Raw genomic sequence first — 21,420 nt, 5'->3', positions numbered from 1 at the left:
ACAAGGCAGGAGCACGCACATGACGCGCACCTGGAGCTAAACAGCCTATCGGCACGTGATACCAGCTCAGGAAACGTCTGCACGTGATACCCGTTCAAGGAACGCCAGCAATGAATAGTAGAAAACAAAAAAACGAAGGGGAGGGAACAGCAGTCACACACCCTCGCATGCACAAATATACTACAAGGTGAGAGTATCAACGCTAACAATGTTACCGCGGCCTGCTAACCAAATCATAATATATAAATATATGTATATATATATTTTATATATATATGGAAATAAATGCCGGCAGTCTACAACGCCAAAAACTGCATAGGGGAATGGTTAGACTATTCTTTACCGTTAGTGATACTGCATTAATATTTTTTAATAATTATGTGAGAAAGAAAGAAAAACACGCGCCCACAGTGGGGACCGAACCCACGCCTTTTGATTATATCTTGAATGCCTTACCACTTCGGCTATCTGGGCGACTGTGTTCTTCACTTTCTGGGGTATTTATTATTACTACAACTGTATCTGACGCTTGAGGGTGGTAGACAGCACCAATCAGACTACACGGGGAGAAGGGGACCTTCTTTTAAACCCCCGGGGCGTGACTCGAGCGTCTACAACCTGTCATAAGCGGGTAACTGGCGGGAAACCCTCTTATGCTACCTTGGCATCAAGGCTGCCAGAAACGAGGCCGTCGCTAAGCTTTCGCACGATAATATGGTTTGGAATTGAGGGGCTCGTTAGGAAATACAGAAAGAAATGCCAGCAGTCTACAATGCCAAAGAAGGCATAGGGGATTGGTTTGACTATTTTTTACCGTTAGTGATATTACATCATTATTTTTTATTAATTACGGGAGAAAGAAAGAAAAACACGCGCCCAGAGTGCGGACCGAACCCACGCCTTTCGATTAGATCTCGAATGCCTTACAAATTCGGCTATCTAGGCGACTGTGTTCTCGTTCACTTTCTGGGTTATTTATATTCACTACAATTGTGCCTGATGCTTGAGGGTGGTAGCCAGCGCCACTCAGACTACACGGGGAGAAGGGGACCTTCTTTTAAACCCCCGGGGCGTGACGCGAACGTCTACAGTCTGTCATAAGCGGGAAACTGGCGGGAAACCCTCCTATGCTACCTTGGCATCAATGCAGCCAGAAGCGAGGCCCTCGCTAAGCTTTCGCACGTTATTATGGTTTGGAAATGAGGGGCTCGTAAGGAAATACAGAAAGAAATCCCGGAATCATAAGAGGGTTATATATATATATATATACAGTCTGAAAAGATAAAAACTCACATATATATATATATATAGTCCGAATTGCGCTGGCTACCACCCCCAAGCACAGGAAACAAACATACCTAACATAAATGCCCCAGAAAGTGAATGGGAAAATTGCCCCGCCGGTAGCGTAGTGGTTATCGCACCAGACCGGTATTCTGGAGGTCGTGGGTTCGGATCCCACCTGGCGGGCATTTTTTCTTCACTTTCTTTCTTTCTTTCCAAATTGTTAATCTATTTTCAATAATCTACCACATCCTCACCTTTGCTTTCTGAGGTTTTTCGACTGCCAACCCTTATTTCTGTGTTATTTTCAACGAGCCCCTCATTTCCTATTCTGATTCGCTATATTTATTTATATATACATAATTATATATATAGATATATATATATATATATAGAGAGAGAGAGAGAGAAAGAGAGAGAGAGAGAGAGAGAGAGAGAGAGAGAGAGAGAGAGAGAGAGAGAGAGAGAGAGAGAGAGAGAGAGAGAGAGAGAGAGAGAGAGAGAGAGAGAGAGAGTCGGGCAGGAAAAACCCAAACAGGGTAAAATGAGGTAAGAAAAGACATAGATGCACGAGTAAAACATTTATAAGAATAAAATTGTACTGACGTATCCGGAAGAAGACTTCCTTTCATCAGAGTAGAGGGTAAACGGATTGCAGTGTTATATATACCAAATTTAGCATGGCAGAGGGCAAAGAGTGAGAGCGCGTTTCAACAATCGGATCGTGGTTGAGGGCAGAGCAAAAATGTGGGAAGTGGAAGAGGGAAGAAAGAAAAAAAAATCACAACAAAAGTTATGAAAACCACGTGACTCAAATATTAAACAGGAGACGGAGAAAAATACAATGCACAGTCAACCCATAAAGGTAGACGCTAGCTTCATTATCATGTGGCAACAGGAGGCAAAAGGGTTGTAAAAAGAAGACATGCACGTGTAGTGATATAGCACACATCGGGTCGTACGCCTCGTTTCTAAGACATTAAGGGTCATGTGACTGAAACATAATAGAGTACTGTACTTGGCTTGTGGTGGGGATACGAAAGCGCACATAAAGGCAGTCGGAGACGGACTCTCTATAGGAAATGAGCGTACATGCGTATACCAAGCGCAGCAAAAAGAAGTGTGGGTCAAACAGGTCATGAGAAGAAACATAACACAAGACAGTGGCACGAACATCACGCGCACCTGGAGGTACACATCTGTCGGCACAAGGTGGCCTCAGGATGCGTTGAGGCCCTCAGCAATGATTATTAAAAAACAGGAATGTAATAAAGGAAGGGGAGAGGAAAAATTAACACACACTTGTGTGCTCAAAAAGTTACAGAATAACAATATAAAAGCTTACAATGGTACAGCAGCCCTCTCTTCAGAACTTATTGTCGAGACTGAATGGTCAGATTTGGTTCAGTGAAGCCCCTGTTATAAGAAACGCTGTGCTAGCGCGCGGGTAATATTGGCGTATGGGTGTCGCCAAATGTTGGGAGATGAATATCGAGGGAAACAAATAAAGCGGCATGACACTATCCTGCTAAACTAAAAGAAGAAGAGAAGGAGGACCAGAAGGTGAAAGCGAAAACTCCCGGGCCTCCCGATTGTGATGCGCTCAAAAACTGGATTACACAATTGCGGCCTTCAGCTGTTCAGAAGACTGACCTGGAGTGTTCACATGCATTGACAGAGGAAACGAGCGGCAGGTTTTTGCGTGAGAGCGGAGATTGTTAAACCTCAAACAGAAGGGTGTTTCTGTCTGGGCGATGTAAAAGCGCACACTTTGCAGCGAGCTTTTTGGCAAGGAGAACATCCATTCGAAGGCAAAAAGAATATCTTCGCAAGGATAACATCTTCGCATGGATGCTCTCCTTGCCAAAAAGCTCGTTGCAAAGTGTGCGATCATATGACCATGTCACAAACAATAAACAGCACAGTTTCTGACTTTTCCTTAAAAATAAAGGTAATTTTAACTGCGATACGTCGAATGTAGTATATCTCCTAGAGTGCTCAGTCTGCGCACTCCAGTATATCGGCCAAACAGAGACGTCTTTCAAGCTCCGTTTTAATAACCACCGGGGGCACGCACGTTCCTCTCCTGGGCTTCCTTTGTCAAAGCATGCAGATATTCCCGGTAACTCTTTCAAAAACATTAAGGCTACTATACTGGAATCAGGTTTCCGTTGGCATCATGAACGGGAAGTGCGTGATTCTTTTTTAATTCATAAATTTAGCACAGTGAAACGCGGTATCAATTAAAGTGTAGGAACTTTAACGCGCCTCTTGCCCTGATATGCCGGCGCTATTGGATTATCCCTATTGAAACCGTAGAAGCAGAGCCACCATTTCCAATGTGGCTTTACAGATTTATTTGTTTGATTGCGCTAATAGAACCGATATGAAATATTTCCAGAAACGATGACCTCTTTTCTTTCATATCTACATACCGCTCCTGATGTGTTCACGTATAAAGTGCTAAGCTGTAATACCCGAACGTTATCATTTTCTTTCAAAACAGCAGGTGTTGATCCGCCTTGATCGGATCCGATATTCCGTACATGTTCAGTTTTTGAAAACTTTATATTAATTCACGCGTGTACAAACACCAAGTGTGCTCATCTTATTTAATTATTGTTGATTGGTATCTTCAAAGTGGCGAGACTATTCGTCAGCCTTTATAATTTCGTGCCTATATATACAGCGCGCTCAATTGCCGAAGTTTACTCTGACGAAGACCGGACCCCGTTCGAAACGTCAGGTCAATCAACGTTTTCATACGTGTGTCTACCCTCTCGTGTATTTTTGAAACCAAATCATAGAACCTATGCTTTGTTATATCAATATATATATATATATATATTTATATATATATATATATATATATATATATATTGATATATATATAGAAAGATAGGTCGGCAGTCTACAATGCCAAAGGAGGCATAGGGGTGTGGTTAGGCTCTTTTCTTTTTCACTACGGTTAATTAAGTAAACATTACTTTTTTTTTAATATACAGAAGAAACAAAGAAAAACACGCGCCCAGAGTGGGGACCGAACCCACGCCTTTCGATTACATGTCGAAGGCCTTACCAATTCGGCTTACCAATTCGGTAAGGCATTCGACATGTAATCGAAAGACGTGGGTTCGGTCCCCACTCTGGGCGCGTGTTTTTCTTTCTTTCTTCTGTATATTAAAAAAAAAGTAATGTTTACTTAATTAACCGTAGTGAAAAAGAAAAGAGCCTAACCACACCCCTATGCCTCCTTTGGCATTGTAGACTGCCGACCTATCTTTCTGTATTTCCTCAACGAGCCCCTGATTTCCTTACTATATATATATATATATATATATATATATATATATATATATAGTAAGGGGGTCGTTGAGGAAATACAGAAAGATAGATCGGCAGTCTACAACACCAAAGGAGGCATAGGGGTGTGGTTAGGCTCTTTTTTTACTACGGTTATCGAAGTTAACAATTTTTAACTATACAGAAGAATCTCAAAACAGGGGGAAATCCTGATCGATATTAACAACAGGCAGCCATCTATCAACCTCCTCAAACAAACCGGCATGGTAGATACAGACATAAAGATCACACCCCACCGCACGCTGAACAGATCCCAGGGCGTCATCTGTGATCCTGACCTGATGAACGAAACAGAGACAGATCTGCTTAATGGCCTTCGAGATCACGGTGTGATAGCACTGCGAAGGATAATCATGCGTCGAAATGACACTGAAATCCGTACAAAACAGTTGATCTTGACATTTGACTGCTCAACGCTCCCCGAGTCGGTCAATGCAGGCTTCATACGATGTCCAGTCCGACCGTACATACCAAACCCGCGCCGCTGCTTCAAATGCCAGCGGTTCGGGCACGGTACCAACTCTTGCCGCGGCAAAACGACCTGTGCCAAATGCGCCTCACAGGACCATCCGAGAGATAACTGCTACTCCACAACCTTCATTTGTGTTAACTGCGGGGGATCGCACGCGGCGTACTCCCGCAAATGTAAGAAATTCCAACAGGAAAAGAAAATAATCAATGTCAAAGTAACAGAGAACATCACCTTCCCAGAGGCGCGGAAGAGGTTCGCCTCTTTCCCCCTGGGGAGGTACGCCGACGCAGGTCGCCGGGGGGCGGAGCGGCATCTGGTCTCGGCGGGGACCCAGTTCCACGAGTCGGACTTGGTCCCGCGCCCGCCCCCGCCCCCCCCCCCCCCCCCCCCCCCCCCCCCCCCCCCCCCCCCGCTGGGTTGCCTCTGGCAGCCCAACCCGCCTCCGCACTGCTCGCTGAGCCAGCTGCGGTTGTGGTGGCAACCTCTTCCGTCGGGACGGGTGCCGTTCCCGTCCCTGCCTCCCCGTCCTCCAGTTCGTTCGAGGGTGCCATGGACACCACGGGCCCCGCACCGGCTCCCACCGCCACCGCACCGCCCGTGCCACTTCTAGTGCCTCCGATACCTGCGGCGGTGGCGGGTCAAACGAAGGGCCCCCGAAGAGGGGCCAAGTCCGGTGGGCCCGGTTCGACGGGCACACCCAGGACATCGGACGACGAGATGGACGTCGTGCCATTCTTGCCTGAAACGCAGCGCAAGGATCGGCCTCTGACTTCCAACAGTACAGATAGGCCCAAAAAGCCCAATCCAAGAGTCACATCCCCGAAAGACGACACATAAACATATACACTCCAGTAGCTCTCACACTAAATAATGGGAAGAGAAAATAATGTTCAATGGAACTGCAGAGGCCTTCTGAATAATCTTGACGACGTGTATAAGATTCTGCATACCAATCAGCCAAGTGTAATGTGTGTTCAGGAAACACATTTGTATTTTAAACACACAAATACAGAAACACAGGGATGGCTGCACACACTCTTCTGGCGGTGTGGCCATAATCGTCCGGAAATCCTTAGCATGCCACCCTGTCACTTTAAACACTATCCTTGATGCTGCAGCAATACGCTTAATAATATTAATTACGTTGATAACGGTATGCTCCATATACATTCCTCCTGATGTTACACTTTTGAGCTCTGACATCGAGGCGCTGGTTGACCAGCTGCCCGAACCATACATTCTAACAGGCGACATTATTGCTCACAATTCTCTTTGGGGCTCATCTCGTACGGATGCCCGGGGTCGCCTGATAGAGAGGTTTCTTACATCCTCTGGAGCATGCCTTTTCAAAAAGAAACTGCCTACACATCATAACATGGGCCACAACACATACTCATGTCTTGACTTGGCTGTTGGCTCCGCAGTTCTCTTTCCTCTTCTCTAGTGGGGTGTGGGTACTTACCCATATGGCAGTGACCACTTCCCTACCTCACTTACATATATAGGTAAAGGCCCAAGCAATTCATCTTCCCATAATAGGTTCACTGAAGCACGAGCTACCTGGAATACATTTACAGAGACATCGAAACTACACTACACAACTATAAGACACCTACACGTAGACGCAGCCACATAATCTCACGGCGCACATCCTCGACGCCGCCGAAAAGTCCATTCCCCACGCCTCTGGTGCCCCGCGCAACCAGCGGAGGCCGTGGTGGAATGAGGACTGTAGGCGGGTGCGAGAGGCCCAGGACAAGGCGTGGGGTATCCTCCGTCGGTACCCCACGTCGGGAAACCTCTTGTTCAAACGGGCAAACGCATTCGGAAAACGTGTGCGCCGTGAGCTAAAAAGAGATAGTTGGCGCTCATTCATAACATCAATAAACTCATACACAGACACACGCAAGGTATGAACACGCATACGCAAACTCAAAGGACAACAGACAGACAGCCTGCTTCTGGTCAGTACAACAGGGGACACACTAGAAGACCAGGCTGACACACTCGCAGAACACTTCCAAGACGTGTCCAGATCAGCACACTACAGGAACACTTTCCTGAAACGTAACTCCTCTTGTGAAAACAAGTCCGTACACGACAACAACAAATCACAGACTTTTTACAACTTTCTGTATTCACTTCATGAGCTGAGGGCTGCTCTGAGCACGTGTAAACACTCAGCTCCAGGCCCAGACAACATTACATATACAATGATACAACACCTACATGCAGACACACTTGAAGCACTTCTACATCTATATAGTAACATATGGCTTTCGGAGCACATTGCACACTCTTGGAGGGAGGCCATTGTTGCGGCTTTCTTGAAGGAGGGAAAGGACCCGTCGTCCCCCGCAAGTTACCGTCCAATAGCCCTGACGAGCTGCCTGTGCAAGCTCTTCGAGAAGATGATCAATCGCAGGCTCGTGTACTTCCTCGAGTACAATGGTTTTCTCGAGAGCTGCCAGGCAGGCTTTAGGGTTGGGCGATCGACAAACGATCAACTAGTTGCACTTGACTCATACCTGAAGGATGCCTTCGTGCATAAGCAGTACTGTTTAACTGTCTTTTTCGACCTCGAGAAGGCCTACGACACCGCTTGGCGTTATGGGATCCTTAGTGACCTCAGTTCATTCGGTGTTTCGGGTAATTTATTGAACACCCTTGTTAGTTATTTGTCAGAGAGAACGTTAAGGGTAAGAGTTGGTTGTGCACTATCAAAGGTTCACGTCCAAGAAAATGGCGGGCCGCAAGGTGGCGTGTTGAGTTCCACTCTCTTCATAGTAAAGATGAACTCTCTTGGAAAGGCACTGCCACCAACAATCTCTTATTCTATGTATGCAGACGGCGGGCAAATATCTCTTCAATCATGTAATATGTCAATATGCGAACGTCAAGTCCAGTTTGGTGTCAAGAAGCTTGCCGGCTGGGCAGAGAAGAATGGGTTTAAATTGAATCCTGCAAGAAGCTCCTCGTTGTGTTCTCCAGGAAGCGCGGGGTCTATCCAGACCCAGGCATTACTCTTAATGGCGTGTCGCTTCCTGTGAACAAAGAGCACCAGTTCTTAGGTGTTGTGTTTGGACAGAAACTCTCATTCATTCCACACATCAAGCAACTGAAACAAAAATGTCTGAAAACAATGAGTATACATAAGGTTCTTTCCCACCAATCGTATGGTTCCGACAAAGAACTCCTACTACGGCTCTATACTGCTTTGGTTGGGTCTCGTTTAGACTATGGCAGTGTGGTATATGGGTCGACGACTAAAACAGCGTTGCGAATGCTTGACCCAGTGCTCCACTTGGGGCTACGGCTTGCATCGGGTGCTTTTCGCACTAGCCCTGTCAGGAGTCTGTATGCCGAGTGTAATAAGTGGAGCCTTGAGAACCAACGGACCTGTATGGACTTACGTTATGCTTTTAAAATTTTATCGCTGAATAACCATCCTTTTTTTCCTGTCTTTAACGACACATCAACATCTGTGCTTTTTGTAAATCGCAGATCCGTTCCTCTGCCCTTTTCACCTAGAGTGAGAGAGCGAGCCTCGGATCTGACCGCTTCGTTTTTAGATGTGTACAGATCATCCTTTTCAGACATTTTAACTCCTTGGAAAGTTCGTCCTGTGTCCTCCGACCTTTCTTTTATGAAACTTGAAAAAATCGGGTACCGCGAGCTGCAATACTGCAGCACTTTCCGTTTCTGCAGTTTAAAAACCCACTTGCAGAATTTTACAGTGACGCGTCCAAAACCTCCGCTATGGTCTCCTGCGCTGCCCATGGTCTGAATTTAAGTGCAACCAGAACCATGAGCGTGCACACAATTTTTTCAGCAGAAGCGTATGGAATTTTACTGATTGTACGACACATTCCTGAAAATCAAATTCCCAATTCCATTATCTATACAGATTCTTTGAGTGTTGTTCGTGCAATGTCATCGCACAAGGCCCCCAAAAACCACATAGTTAATATTGTAATCAACACTATCATGTCTGTGTATGCACAAACGCATGAGCCGGTCCTCTGCTGGGTCCCAGGACACGCAGGGATCGCTGGGAATGAGTTGGCAGACGAGAGGGCCGCTGCTTCTGCACTCAGGAACACTGTAGACATTACTACGATACCCTACACAGACCTCAAGCCACACATAAGAAAATACCTGCGCAGAACATGGCAAACACACTGGGATGAACAGACAGACAACAAACTACATGTAATAAAGCCACACTTGGGACGGTATACAGCTGACTCACACAACAGACACACGGAAGTCGCCGTGGGTAGGCTGCGGATAGGGCACACCCATGCAACGCACTCGTATCTGCTGACCGGATCTTCTAGACCCCAGTGCAGCAGGTGTGGAGAGGCCCTATCCGTAGTGCACATACTAACCACCTGCAAGGCCCTTCACACAACACGACACAAACACTTGAGAGAACTCTACAGACAACATATTCCCCTACATCCATCGTTTTCTCTAGGTGACGATGCCATGGTTTCCGTGAAACCTGTGTTTGAGTATTTGTCAGACGTCGAGTTTTTAAACCTCATTTCCTATCACGCATAATCAAAGCTGGCCCTATACACCAGCCATCACAATTGCCATTAATTGATTTTATTGTTGTTCTGGCTTTAGTAGCCACATTTTTTTAAAGATACTTTTGTTTGGCGCTCTTTGCCCCAGCTGGCCTTGCTCCAAAAAACTCCAACCATCATCATCATCATCATTTCCTATTCGAGATTCGCTACATGCATAGCGAGGCCCTCTGTTCTGGCAGTCTTGGTGCCATAGCGAGCTTAAGAGGGTTTAACGTTGGTTTACCACTCTCGGCATGCCGTAGGCACTCGAGTCACGGCGCGGGGATTAAAAAGAAGGTCCCCTTCACCCCGAGAAGTCAGAGTGGCGCTGGCTACCACCCTCAAGCACAGGAAAAAATTACATTGACATAAATACCCCAGAAAATGGGGGGGGGGTATCGTCCCGCTGGCAGCATAGTGGTTATTGCACCAGAGCGGTATTCTGGAGGTCGTGGGTTCAAAACCCACCTGGCGGGCATTTTTTCTCAGCTTTCTTTCTATCTTTCCAAATTCTTTATCTGTTTGAAATGACCTACCACAACCTCCCCTTGCTTTCCGAGGTTTTCTCGGCTTCCAATACTTACTTCTGTGTTATTTCTACGCAACACCCGGAACATTTCACATGGCATTGGACTGGACCACCAGGTGGTCAATCCATCGTACACTTCACCTATGAGTATGTGCCTCATCAGTGAGCGCGTGCAGCAAGCCGAGAGACGAAGAAGAGATCGGGCAGAAACGGACTGGCACGAGCTGCATTAGATTCCTTGGCTTTGGTCTCTTGGCCTTCAGCTGTAATTTTCTGTAAATAGACAGCTTATTCGCACCTGCCTCGTAACATCTTTTTGGTGGAGGTTGCGGACTTCTCTTCCTGTGCCTGTCACCAGAGCCGCTACACCCTACCACGGAGCTTGGGAGTGGGCGACACATTCGTCGACGAACGATGTCTCCTCCCCCTGAGACGCCGCCCACCGCGCCAGTCATCATCGTTTCCCAGCCCCGTGACCCAGGCTTTTTACCGGTGAAGATGGTGCCGACGTGGAAGAATGGATCCGCATGTTTGAACGTGCCAGCGCCCATAACAGGTGGGATGACACAATCATGCTGGCTAATCTGCCTTATCTTCTGCGAAAAACGGCCAACACCTGGTTTGAGACAAATGAGCACATATTGACCAGCTGGGACGCGTGCAAGGCGAAGTTGCGCGAAGGATTCGTCCGACCCGTCGAACTCCTGCTCGCCGCAAAGCAACAGCTCGCATCCCGTGCCCAGTCGACAACCGAATCATACATCACGTACATACAAAATGTTTTGGGCCTCTGTTCAAAGGTAGATTCACAAATGTCCGAAGCCGATAAGGTGGGCCACGTACTCAAAGGCATTGCAGATGACGCCTTCCATCTGCTGATCTGTAAGGAATGCACTACCATTGATGCCATCCTTAAGGAATGCCGACGGTTTGAGGAGGCAAAATGTCGTCGCATTGCCTACCAATTTGCTCGACTGCCTCACACGGCGGCAACTTCGTTATGTCAAGATGTGACACTGCCACCGCGCACACCACTGGCGCCAAACTCGGCGGCTCAGACTGAGAGCCTGACCAAAATAGTGCGCCGGGAGATCGAGGCTATGACCCCAGTCGCTGCTTCTCCTTACACGCACGACCGAATCGCCCCCACGATTTCCCTCATTCAAGCCGTCGTTAGAGAGGAGATCGCCGCCCTGGGTCTTCAATCGGTTTGTGCCTTGGGACGCTACGATCCCTGCGACGGGGTCCGCGCACCCTCTACTCGTAGTGATGTCCCGCCGCGCTACGATGTTCCACCACGGTTCCGACGGCGCAGCCCTGGCGAATGGAGAACAGCCGATGACCGTCCAATTTGTTTCAACTGCCATCGCGTTGGCCATGTCGCCGGTTACTGCCGTAGCAGCTGGTCGTCATCTCCACGTCCACGGTTCTTCGACAACCGATACTCCGACTACCACCCTCGACGATTCCCTCCCGGTCCTCAGCAGCCCTTCGCAGCCGACAACACAAGACGCAACAGCACTAGTCGCTCGCCATCACCTCAGCGTCGCCAGTCGCGTTCGCCACAGCCCCACCGCCAAACCCCGCCGCCTACTTTCTCGACCTCTGTCTCGGAAAACTAGCCAGTGCAGCTCCCGGAGGTGATGCTGCATTAATGACCCAGCCTGAAAATCCTCTGTTGACTACGATTACGAAACCCAATTTGATAGACGTTCATGTTGACGGTGTTCGTGTTAGCGCGCTAGTCGACACAGGCGCCAATATTTCGGTAATGAGTTCGAACCTTCGCCGCACTCTTCGCAAAGTTATGACGCCTGCTGTATGCCGCACCGTACGAGTCGCCGACGGAGGAACGACCACCGTTGCCGGAATGTGCACCGCCCGTGTCGTAATTGCAGGAAAAGACATCCCTGTCTTGTTCACAGTCTTGCACGCATGCCCTTACGACATTATAATCGGACTAGACTTTCTGACTGACCACGCCGCCCTCATTGATTGCGCCGCGGGGGTTTTACGTCTTGAGCTGCCCACCACGCCCCTTGATCAGACCAAGCCTGTTTACTGGCTTTGCTGCACCGAGCATGCTCGATTAACACTGAAGACCATGACCTACGTACCTTTATCGTCGCGCCCACCAGTGCCAGATGGTGAATACCTCGTCTCTCCCGTCACCGACGTACTCCTCGAACGTAACGTGGCTCTTCCTTACACAGTTGTGACGGTCGAGACGAACCAAATAGGCCTCCCATTTTTGAACTTCGGCTTTTCCACCCACGTTCTTCCCCGGGGAATGTCGCTGGCTACACTCATCCCCCTGGCCGAATGCGAGCTTTCCGCTGTTACCACTGACGCCTCTGACGGTGAACGGGACGGCCAACGGGACATTTCACCGACTACGAGTGATTTTATGAAGATGATAGCGTCGGACCTTCCACATCCGCAAGCCCATGAGCTCCAATGTCTTTTAGTGTCCTATCAGGACATTTTCGACTTGGACAAACGTCCTTTGGGCCAGACGTCTAGTGTGACATATCGCAGTAAAACTGGTGACGCGACCCCTATTCGCCGCCGTTCATATTGTGTGTCGCACGCCGAACGTACCGTCATTCAGGAGGAAGTAGAGAAGATGTTGAAAAAAGATTTTATTGAGCCATCTTCGAGTCCGTGGGCGTCACCAGTCGTACTGCTTTAAAAGAAAGACGGCTCATGGCGATTTTGCGTCGATTGCAGACATTTGAACAAAATAACCAAAAAGGACGTTTACCCACTTCCTCGCATTGACGACGCCCTCGATTGCCTGCATGGCGCGTCGTATTTCTCGTCCATTGACCTTAGATCCGGATACTGGCAAATTGCAGTCGACGCCATGAACCGAGAAAAGACCGCTTTTGTCACACCAGACGGACAGTACCAATTTAAGGTCATGCCGTTTGGTCTGTGCAATGCGCCAGCCACATTCGAAAGAATGATGAACTCGCTTCTTCATGGATTTAAATGGACGACATGCCTATGCTATCTGGACGACGTTATCGTCTTTTCTCCCACGTTTGAAACCCACCTACATCGCCTCTCTGACGTCCTGGCAGTTTTTCGCAGAGCTGGACTTCAGCTCAATTCCTCAAAATGCCACTTCGGCTGCCGTCAAATCAAGATCCTTGGGCACCTCGTCGACGCTACCGGAGTTCAACCTGATCCAGACAAAATCCGCGCGGTAAAAGAATTCCCTGTTCCTCGATCTGTGAAAGACGTTCGCAGCTTTGTAGGGCTCTGCTCCTACTTTCGCCGCTTCGTCAACAACTTCGCTGCAATTGCCAGACCACTCACGGATTTGCTTAAGCACGATACCCTGTTTTCTTGTGGCACTGATCAAGCTGCCGCTTTTTCAACCTTCGTCGACCGTCTCACAAATCCACCTATTCTGGCGCACTTTGACGGTTCCGCTCCGACCGAAGTCAACACAGACGCGAGTGGCCACGGCATCGGTGCCGTACTGGTTCAGAAGCACGCTGGCCTTGAACGAGTAATAGCGTACGCCAATCGCCTTTTGTCACCTTCCGAGCGAAACTATTCAATTACCGAACGGGAATGCCTGGCTGTTGTATGGGCCGTCAACAAATTTCGCCCATATTTATACGGACGTCCTTTTTCTGCGGTCACTGACCACCCTGCCCTATGCTGGCTGGCCTCCTTAAAAGATCCTACAGGCCGTCTTGGTCGCTGGCCTTTGCGCCTTCAGGAGTATGACTACTCTGTGGCCTATAAGTCTGGCAGGCTCCACAGCGACGCCGACTGCCTGTCACATCACCCAGTCGACCAACCGGACACAGCTGACCACGACATCGATTCTTGCGTCCTTGCACTATCCGACTTTACCAACATCGCCGACCACCAGCGCCGCGACAAACCATTGCGGTCGATCATTGACCGTCTCACTAACATCCCGTCAGACCCTGCATTAAACGCATTTTTGCTCCGTGACGGCGTACTATTCCGCCGCAACTTTCGCGCAGATGGCCCTGCCGAGCTTCTCGTTGTGCCTAAGCACCTCTGGCCTGACATCCTTCGCCAGCTGCACGACGAACCGACGGCGGGCCACCTTGGCATCGCTCGAACTTATGACCATGTGCATAAGCGCTTTCATTGGCCTGAACTCTACCGCTCAGTCCGCCGCTACGTCACGGCGTGTGACCTGTGCCAGCGCCGGAAACGCCCTACCTTGTGCCCAGCCGGACCGCTCCAACCCATAGAGATTCCTTCCGAACCTTTCTTTCGTGTGGGTTTGGACCTACTCGGTCCTTTTCCTCTGTCCCGTTCAGGAAATCGCTGGATCGCCGTTGCGACCGATTATGCGACCCGCTATGCTAATACGCGTGCCCTTCCCACCAGTTGTGCCACAGACATTGCTGATTTCCTGCTTCAGGACGTTATCCTACACCACGGTGCTCCTCGTCACCTCCTCACCGACTGTGGCCGGTACTTCCTGTCTCGGGTTGTTGACGACCTCCTCCGCTCTTGTCGCACAAAGCACAAGCTAACCACCGCCTACCATCCTCAGACTAATGAACTGACTGAAAGATTGAACAAGACCATCACTGACATGCTCGCAATGTACATCTCTGCGGATCATCTGCATTGGGACGTCACTTTGCCATTTGTTACTTTCGCGTATAACTCATCCCACCATGACACCGCCGGCTATTCTCCATTCTTTCTTCTCTACGGCCGCGAACCCACTCTTCCATTGGATACCGTCCTTCCTGATGCGACACCTCTAGCTACAGAATATGCTCGTGATGCTGTCGCTCACGCTGATGTGGCCCGCCAGGTTGCCCGTGCCAAGCTCTCGGCTTCCCAGTCCGCTCAGAAGCACCGCTATGACCAGCAACATCGCACCACCCATTTTACGCCCGGCTCCTTGGTCCTGTGCAGTACGCCATGCCGCCGAATTGGACTTTCCAAAAAACTGCAGCCTCGCTTTGAAGGCCCCTATCGCATTATGCGCATGGTCACACCGGTCACTTACGAAATCGTTCCTGTTGCTTCGTCCTCACCGTCCCTGGACCCTGCAGCTCAACTAGTCCACGTCGGCCGCCTCAAGCCCTATTTCTCAACTGCCTAATTTCAAATGTGCACCGAGACGGTGCTTACCCCGCCGGAGGGGGGGTCATGCTACGTAACACCCGGAACATTTCACATAGCATTGGACTGGACCACCAGGTGGTCAATCCATCGTACACTTCACCTATGAGTATGTGCCTCCTCAATGAGCGCGTACCACAAGCCGAGAGAGGAAGAAGAGATCGGGCAGAAACGGACTGGCACGAGCTGCATTAGATTCCTTGGCTTTGGTCTCTTGGCCTTCAGCTGTAATTATCTGTAAATAGACAGCTTATTCGCATCTACCTCGTAACAATATATATATATATATATATATATATAGGTTGGGAAATGAGGGGCTCGTTAGGAAATACAGAACGAAATGCCGGCAGTCTACAACGTCTACCTTTGGCGTTTGCAGACTGCTGGCATTTCTGTGTGTGTATATATATATATATATATATATATGTATATATATATATATATATTGATTTATTTATTTATATATATATATATACATATATATATATATATATATATATATATATATATATATATATATATATATATATATATATTTATATATATATCTGTGTGGGCACGTATGTGCGTGTCCACTTGCAATATTTGGAAAAAGACATCAGCAATCTGGCTATTGGAAACGGAAGTGGCTAGTTATTTACGCTACAAAGGCCCTTGTCATGGAGCATCCGTTTTGCTGACTTTCGTAAAATCACGTATATCTATTTTTTAAGGAGATCACGTTGCAGTTTGTTTACATTTGGAGCTCCTTCTGTATATGCTAAACATGTCCTAAAACATACGTTTGCAATAAAATCTCTTGACTTTGAGTTGACTAAATTCAACAAGACACTCGTTTTGTTTCTTCTCGATGTGCTGGACGAAAGATCTGAGAAAATGATTGAATCAGAAATAAAAACAAAAACAGTGTTTTACTGTTATTTATCCTGGAGCACCAGTCTTTTTCGGAGTAACGTACACTAGTTTTTATATTGGTGCCGAAGTTGTGTTACTGTACACCCTTTTAAGAAAATACGATTGGGTGATGGGGCGAGGTAACAGGTAAAAAGACGGCACTGTACATTTGCTTAGTGACTTTTGTGATTTACTTCTTATCGAATACTTTCCCCAGAAAAAAAAGCAAAAATTGAAAGAAAAAGCAGACGCGCTCCCGCGGGCGCGTTCGGTATTGGAATTCAAACCGACAGAAAAAATGAAAATTAGTGGGTTTAGGTACCTAGCACGAACGACAATTACCTCTAACTCCCGTTCATGCCTCAAGACGCGGATTGGGCACAATTCACATATTAGTCAATCGCGGTGAGAGCGAAACACAGGTTTTGATATCGCAGCTCTAAGGTGGTGAAAAGAGTGCCCTGGAAGGTGAGCATGTTTTGTCAGAGGGAGAGATGGAGGAGGTTTCGATTGTTAGTTGGAGATTTTAAGCCTCGCTCTCAACGACGTTTGTGTTTGCTGGTGTATTGAAGACGCCACTGCACGCACTCGTGTAAAAATATAGCATTGGAAATATCAGATTTGAAGTTTCTTGGGATTTTAAGACGAAACCCAGAAGCTGTATGAACGTTTGCATTTGTTGTGGTCGTGTTCTTTCATATTTGGCAATGGGGCTTGTGCAAAAGCTGCATCCGCCTGTGATCCGAGTCCTTATTTTTAATGAGAACATGGCATCCCGAATGTTCCTGCTGGTCGTGTACACAAAACGTGGAGCTCCGCAAAAATTACCTTTTAGGCCCTCACTTGGGAGTGAATGTTACTGTTTTTTAGTGTAGACAAAACTTTGGGAACAGACGAGGAGTATTTTAGGCCTTTGTTCTTTTGGGGGTTGTTGTTTTAAGTTTTGGTGCCTCTGAGAAGGTCTTCAGGCTTTGTGTTTGGTGCATGACGTTGCCAATAATTTCTACGGGGTATTTTGGTTTCAGAATGCAATACCCAATCCCTGACAATTATCCGAAATGTCATCTTTCTTTGAGCAGTTGGTCAGAAATGGTCGGCTTCGTTTTCCGGTTTTGAAAAGTTTCAGGTGACTGGTATGAAAATGTAAGTACCGTTGCTGTTCGGTCGATTTTTTGATACACATGAGTGACCAATTTGCCTTCTCAGACTGAGCCGTTTAGGTCGAGAAAATTAACAGTTGAGGGGGAGTACTGCTAGAAAATGAAATACCGGCATGAATGAACTTAAATGCGTGGATGAAACTTTGTATGCTTGTCTGTCCTTTGGTCCAAATAGGGAATACGCCCTCAGTGAAACGTTTAAAATAGAGGGCTTTAGGCTTTAGAGGGCACAGACATTCGCCCTCGAATACGGCAATAAATATACTGCCATAGGTCACCGCTACGCTTGTTTCGATAGATTATCCGCCTATTTGGACTAGCACTACACAGATTATCCGCCTATTTGAACTACAGCCTAGATGGACTAGGCTGTAGATTTGGGTCAAGAGTGATCAACAAGTTTGTCGAAAGTTGCTTTAACGTAAGCGCGGAGTACGGCTGAGATTTCGTTGGCGTGCGCAATATATGTGTCAATCGACACAACATCCTTTGTAACCAGGTGGGAATTCCTGGGAATGCGAAAATCTCAAATTTCCGAAAAGAACTGACTGGTATCTTTACTGTAAGAAGGAAGGCTAGCCGGTATGATGATGATCAGTGAGGCTTCTTATAGCGAAATGGTTTTCGTCACCTTCCCTATCCCCGCAACGATTAGGTGGCCGGGATTGACTTTTATCCGGATTTTTGGCAGCAAGAAATCCTTTCGGTTACACGATTCAGCAGATCAAGTGAAGGGGCTGTTCTTTCGTCCATTCCTTCATCCTGTACTAATGGTGTGAGATGGTCTGTAAATGTTTTTTTTTATATTATGCTGCAGGAACATCTCTGAGTGGTTTCTAGAATGACTTGCCTGATAACTTCTTCTGGGGTTATTTATATTAGGTATGCTTTTTAAGTATTGCAATTGCCCACCCTTGGCATCTGGGTTAACAAAATATCAGACTGGTGAGTGGTGGTTTCTAATGCGCTTTGTCTTTCACTGATGGAGAGGTAGGGGCCCCAGGGAGACTTTCTTGTAAGCTTTCGTGATGGCTTCTTCTACGGCTTTGATACGCAGAACTAAGAACTCGTCTCGCTGGAGGGGTGGTGTGCTTTGTTTAGAGCTGGGAAGCTTTTTTTATTCTTGGACATAAATTGTTACACTTGAGTGATAGAAACTGCAGTACAACAGATAATTTGAGGAAACCAGGCATAGAACCTGTACACCACACTTCCATAGCATCTTGTAGCAGTGAGCAGTACGACGAAAAGAAGGGAAAGCTCGAAGCAATGGGTGAGTGTAAAGATCACCACAAGAAAATGCTGCCAGCGCCAACAAAAAAGAGCTCATGGCAGCTCCGGAGGGCGCTAGATGTAAACCTGGTTATTCTAACTTTCCAGGGCAAGATTATCTGATTTGTACAGGGAGAAAAAAATCTAATTTTTGTTTTTTCGAGACTAGACATTTCGCAGTTTTTTTGCGCGAGCACTTGCAACTTCAGAATAAATAATTGTGTTTTTCAATGAAACCTCACACGCGCATTCCTGTACTGGTAGGCTCTGCCCATCGGCTTATGCAATTTGATGTAATCATGGCCTTTTTTAGGAATACAAACAACACTCATTTTTTTGTTTTCTTTTTATTTTTACTACAACTTCATTCCCAAATATCGGATGGCAAAGATGTTAAATCGTTGCACAGAACGTTTAGTTGGGTATCTCTGTGAGAAACATTTTGAAATTTCTGCAATTCGTTGAATAGCTATGAATTTTCCCTTACCAGCCAAGTTTACGCAATCTTTTATACATAATCATCAATAGAATATTTCGAATATTTTACGCTTTTCAATTATATAAAATGCGATCCTTTATAACGTACATGTGAAATAACATTTTACCAGTCCCAAGTTTAAAAAATTGGGAAAAGGTATTCACATACCTTAAGGCATATGATTGATCTGGGGCATATATATAGGCCGGGAATATGGAATAGGGCTGGTGCAACCCAAAGAGGTACTGGGGCCTTCCAACTTACTTGGTCACGATTGTTCACTTCCAAAATGCGTCGATAACGTTCCCTAACAATTGCTTGAAAGCGAATAATGTCCTATTGAACAAGTATTGGTCGGAGGAACATCCCATCGGCTGTACCGCACGTGTGGCATACAGGTGTGGTGTAGGCCACAGTGGTAGTAAAAGAAGAGCCGGAGAAAACAAATTTTGGGCGCATGCTTTTTATTTATTAATATAGATAGCTATGTGGTTTTTATTTATAATTTATAACAAAAATATTACAAAAATAAATATAATTATTTATCACTAATAAGGAATAATATTTGATTAGTTTATTTATTTATTTATTTATTTATTTATTTATTTATTTATTTATTTATTCATGTATTTATTTGAAGCACTCACCCACGCTTCCAAAGAGCTTTCATTGCAATAACTCACAATTGAAGATACAGCACCAGTGATCTGCTTTGCATCCAAGGTGAACAGATCTTACTAGGCAACGGCCGGCACACAAGGAATGAATACAGTTAAAACGAAAACCATGGTCACGATTGGAAGGCGTAATAGGCAGCTAATGAAGACTTTCAAATTCGAGGTGCCCACTATGTCCATAATAGCTCCATAGTGAGGGGCGACAAAATATGGTTCTACTGAAGTGCTTCAAAATATTTCTACTCTAAGGTCAGAGGAAGGGCCAAAACAATTTGATTTTGACATCCAATATCAAGCTTCGGTAAAAACCATAGCACGGTATAGTGAGACGATGCTTGATTGCTCGTTTAATTCACTCGAGATCGAGGAATACCCACCAAGCGTGCGAAGACAGGAGTTTGTCGCGTAAATGTTTTGATTTAGAAAGCAGTTTTACATCCATCATGAAACCCAACTCACGCAATACACTAGCGCATTTTACGGTTTCATGGAGTGCGGAGTACGCAAAATGAGAGGGGCATTCTTTGGAATATATGACAACATACGTTTGGATAGATGAAGCATCAAATAGTGGCTGTCGCACCGTACCGATACTGCGTTGATTTCGATTAGCGGCAGGACGCGATCCTCCAGCGAAGAAACGGCGCTATAGACCTTTGTATCACCGTCATAATAACAGAGCAAAAAGTGCTTAACTACAGGGGATGTCATTAAAAAAAATTATGGACAAAAGTGGCGAGCCTCGGGGTACCGCTGATATCACCGGTAAAGTATGGGATGTGATTCAGCTTAAGAAGAACAATTAAACCTGTCTTTTAAAACCTGCCACATCACTGACAGACCTCACTGAAAAGGCCATTTGGGGACAGTTTGCGAACCAATAAATAACGATTTCTACAGTCCAAGTGTACTGTGTCTAATTGTGGACGAGAGCACAGGAGAGGTGATATTGTTCAGAGAACATGCGAGATTTGATTCTACTGACCTTTTTGGCATTAGCCCTTTTGGTTAGAATTGAATAACGAACGCTTTTCTGCTACAAAGGAGCTAAACATGACTTCTTCTAAGACTTTCAAAGAGGAAGACAGTAGGAAGATGGGCCTGTGGTTATCCGGGATAGTGTCTCTTGCAGACTTGGGCAAAGAAAATAAAGCTCCAGATTCCAAGTCTGTTGAAAATGTTACTTAACAAGTGACATACGTATGATGTGATTAAGATAACTTGCAATACCACGCAATAGCCGTACACGATAACGCAAGGAATCATGTTCGAAACCGCCGACGTTTTCGATGAGAGTCTGCGGACAGGGGACACCACTTTATTTCGTGTGATTATGTTGATTTGCCACCCTAGCCAGCGAGACTGGAATCTAGTTATCAGCCGCTGTTGGAAGACGTCGAATAGGTCGAAGAGAATTGACATGAAAAACGTTCACATACGGCTCGCGGGTACGACAAAAATTTGTCAACATCCTGACATGTTTTTGTTTTTACCCTGCGTGACGTGTACGGTCGTTAATTTACCCGCACAACTCCCGAGGGGCCTGGGTAAAAGATAATTCGATGTAGTAGGTAA

This window comes from Haemaphysalis longicornis, unplaced genomic scaffold (assembly GCF_048455015.1).
Source record: "Haemaphysalis longicornis isolate Haplotype H1 unplaced genomic scaffold, Haemaphysalis longicornis Haplotype H1 scaffold_11, whole genome shotgun sequence".
NCBI lineage: Eukaryota > Metazoa > Arthropoda > Arachnida > Ixodida > Ixodidae > Haemaphysalis > Haemaphysalis longicornis.
Note: the sequence above shows the minus strand (reverse complement) of the source record.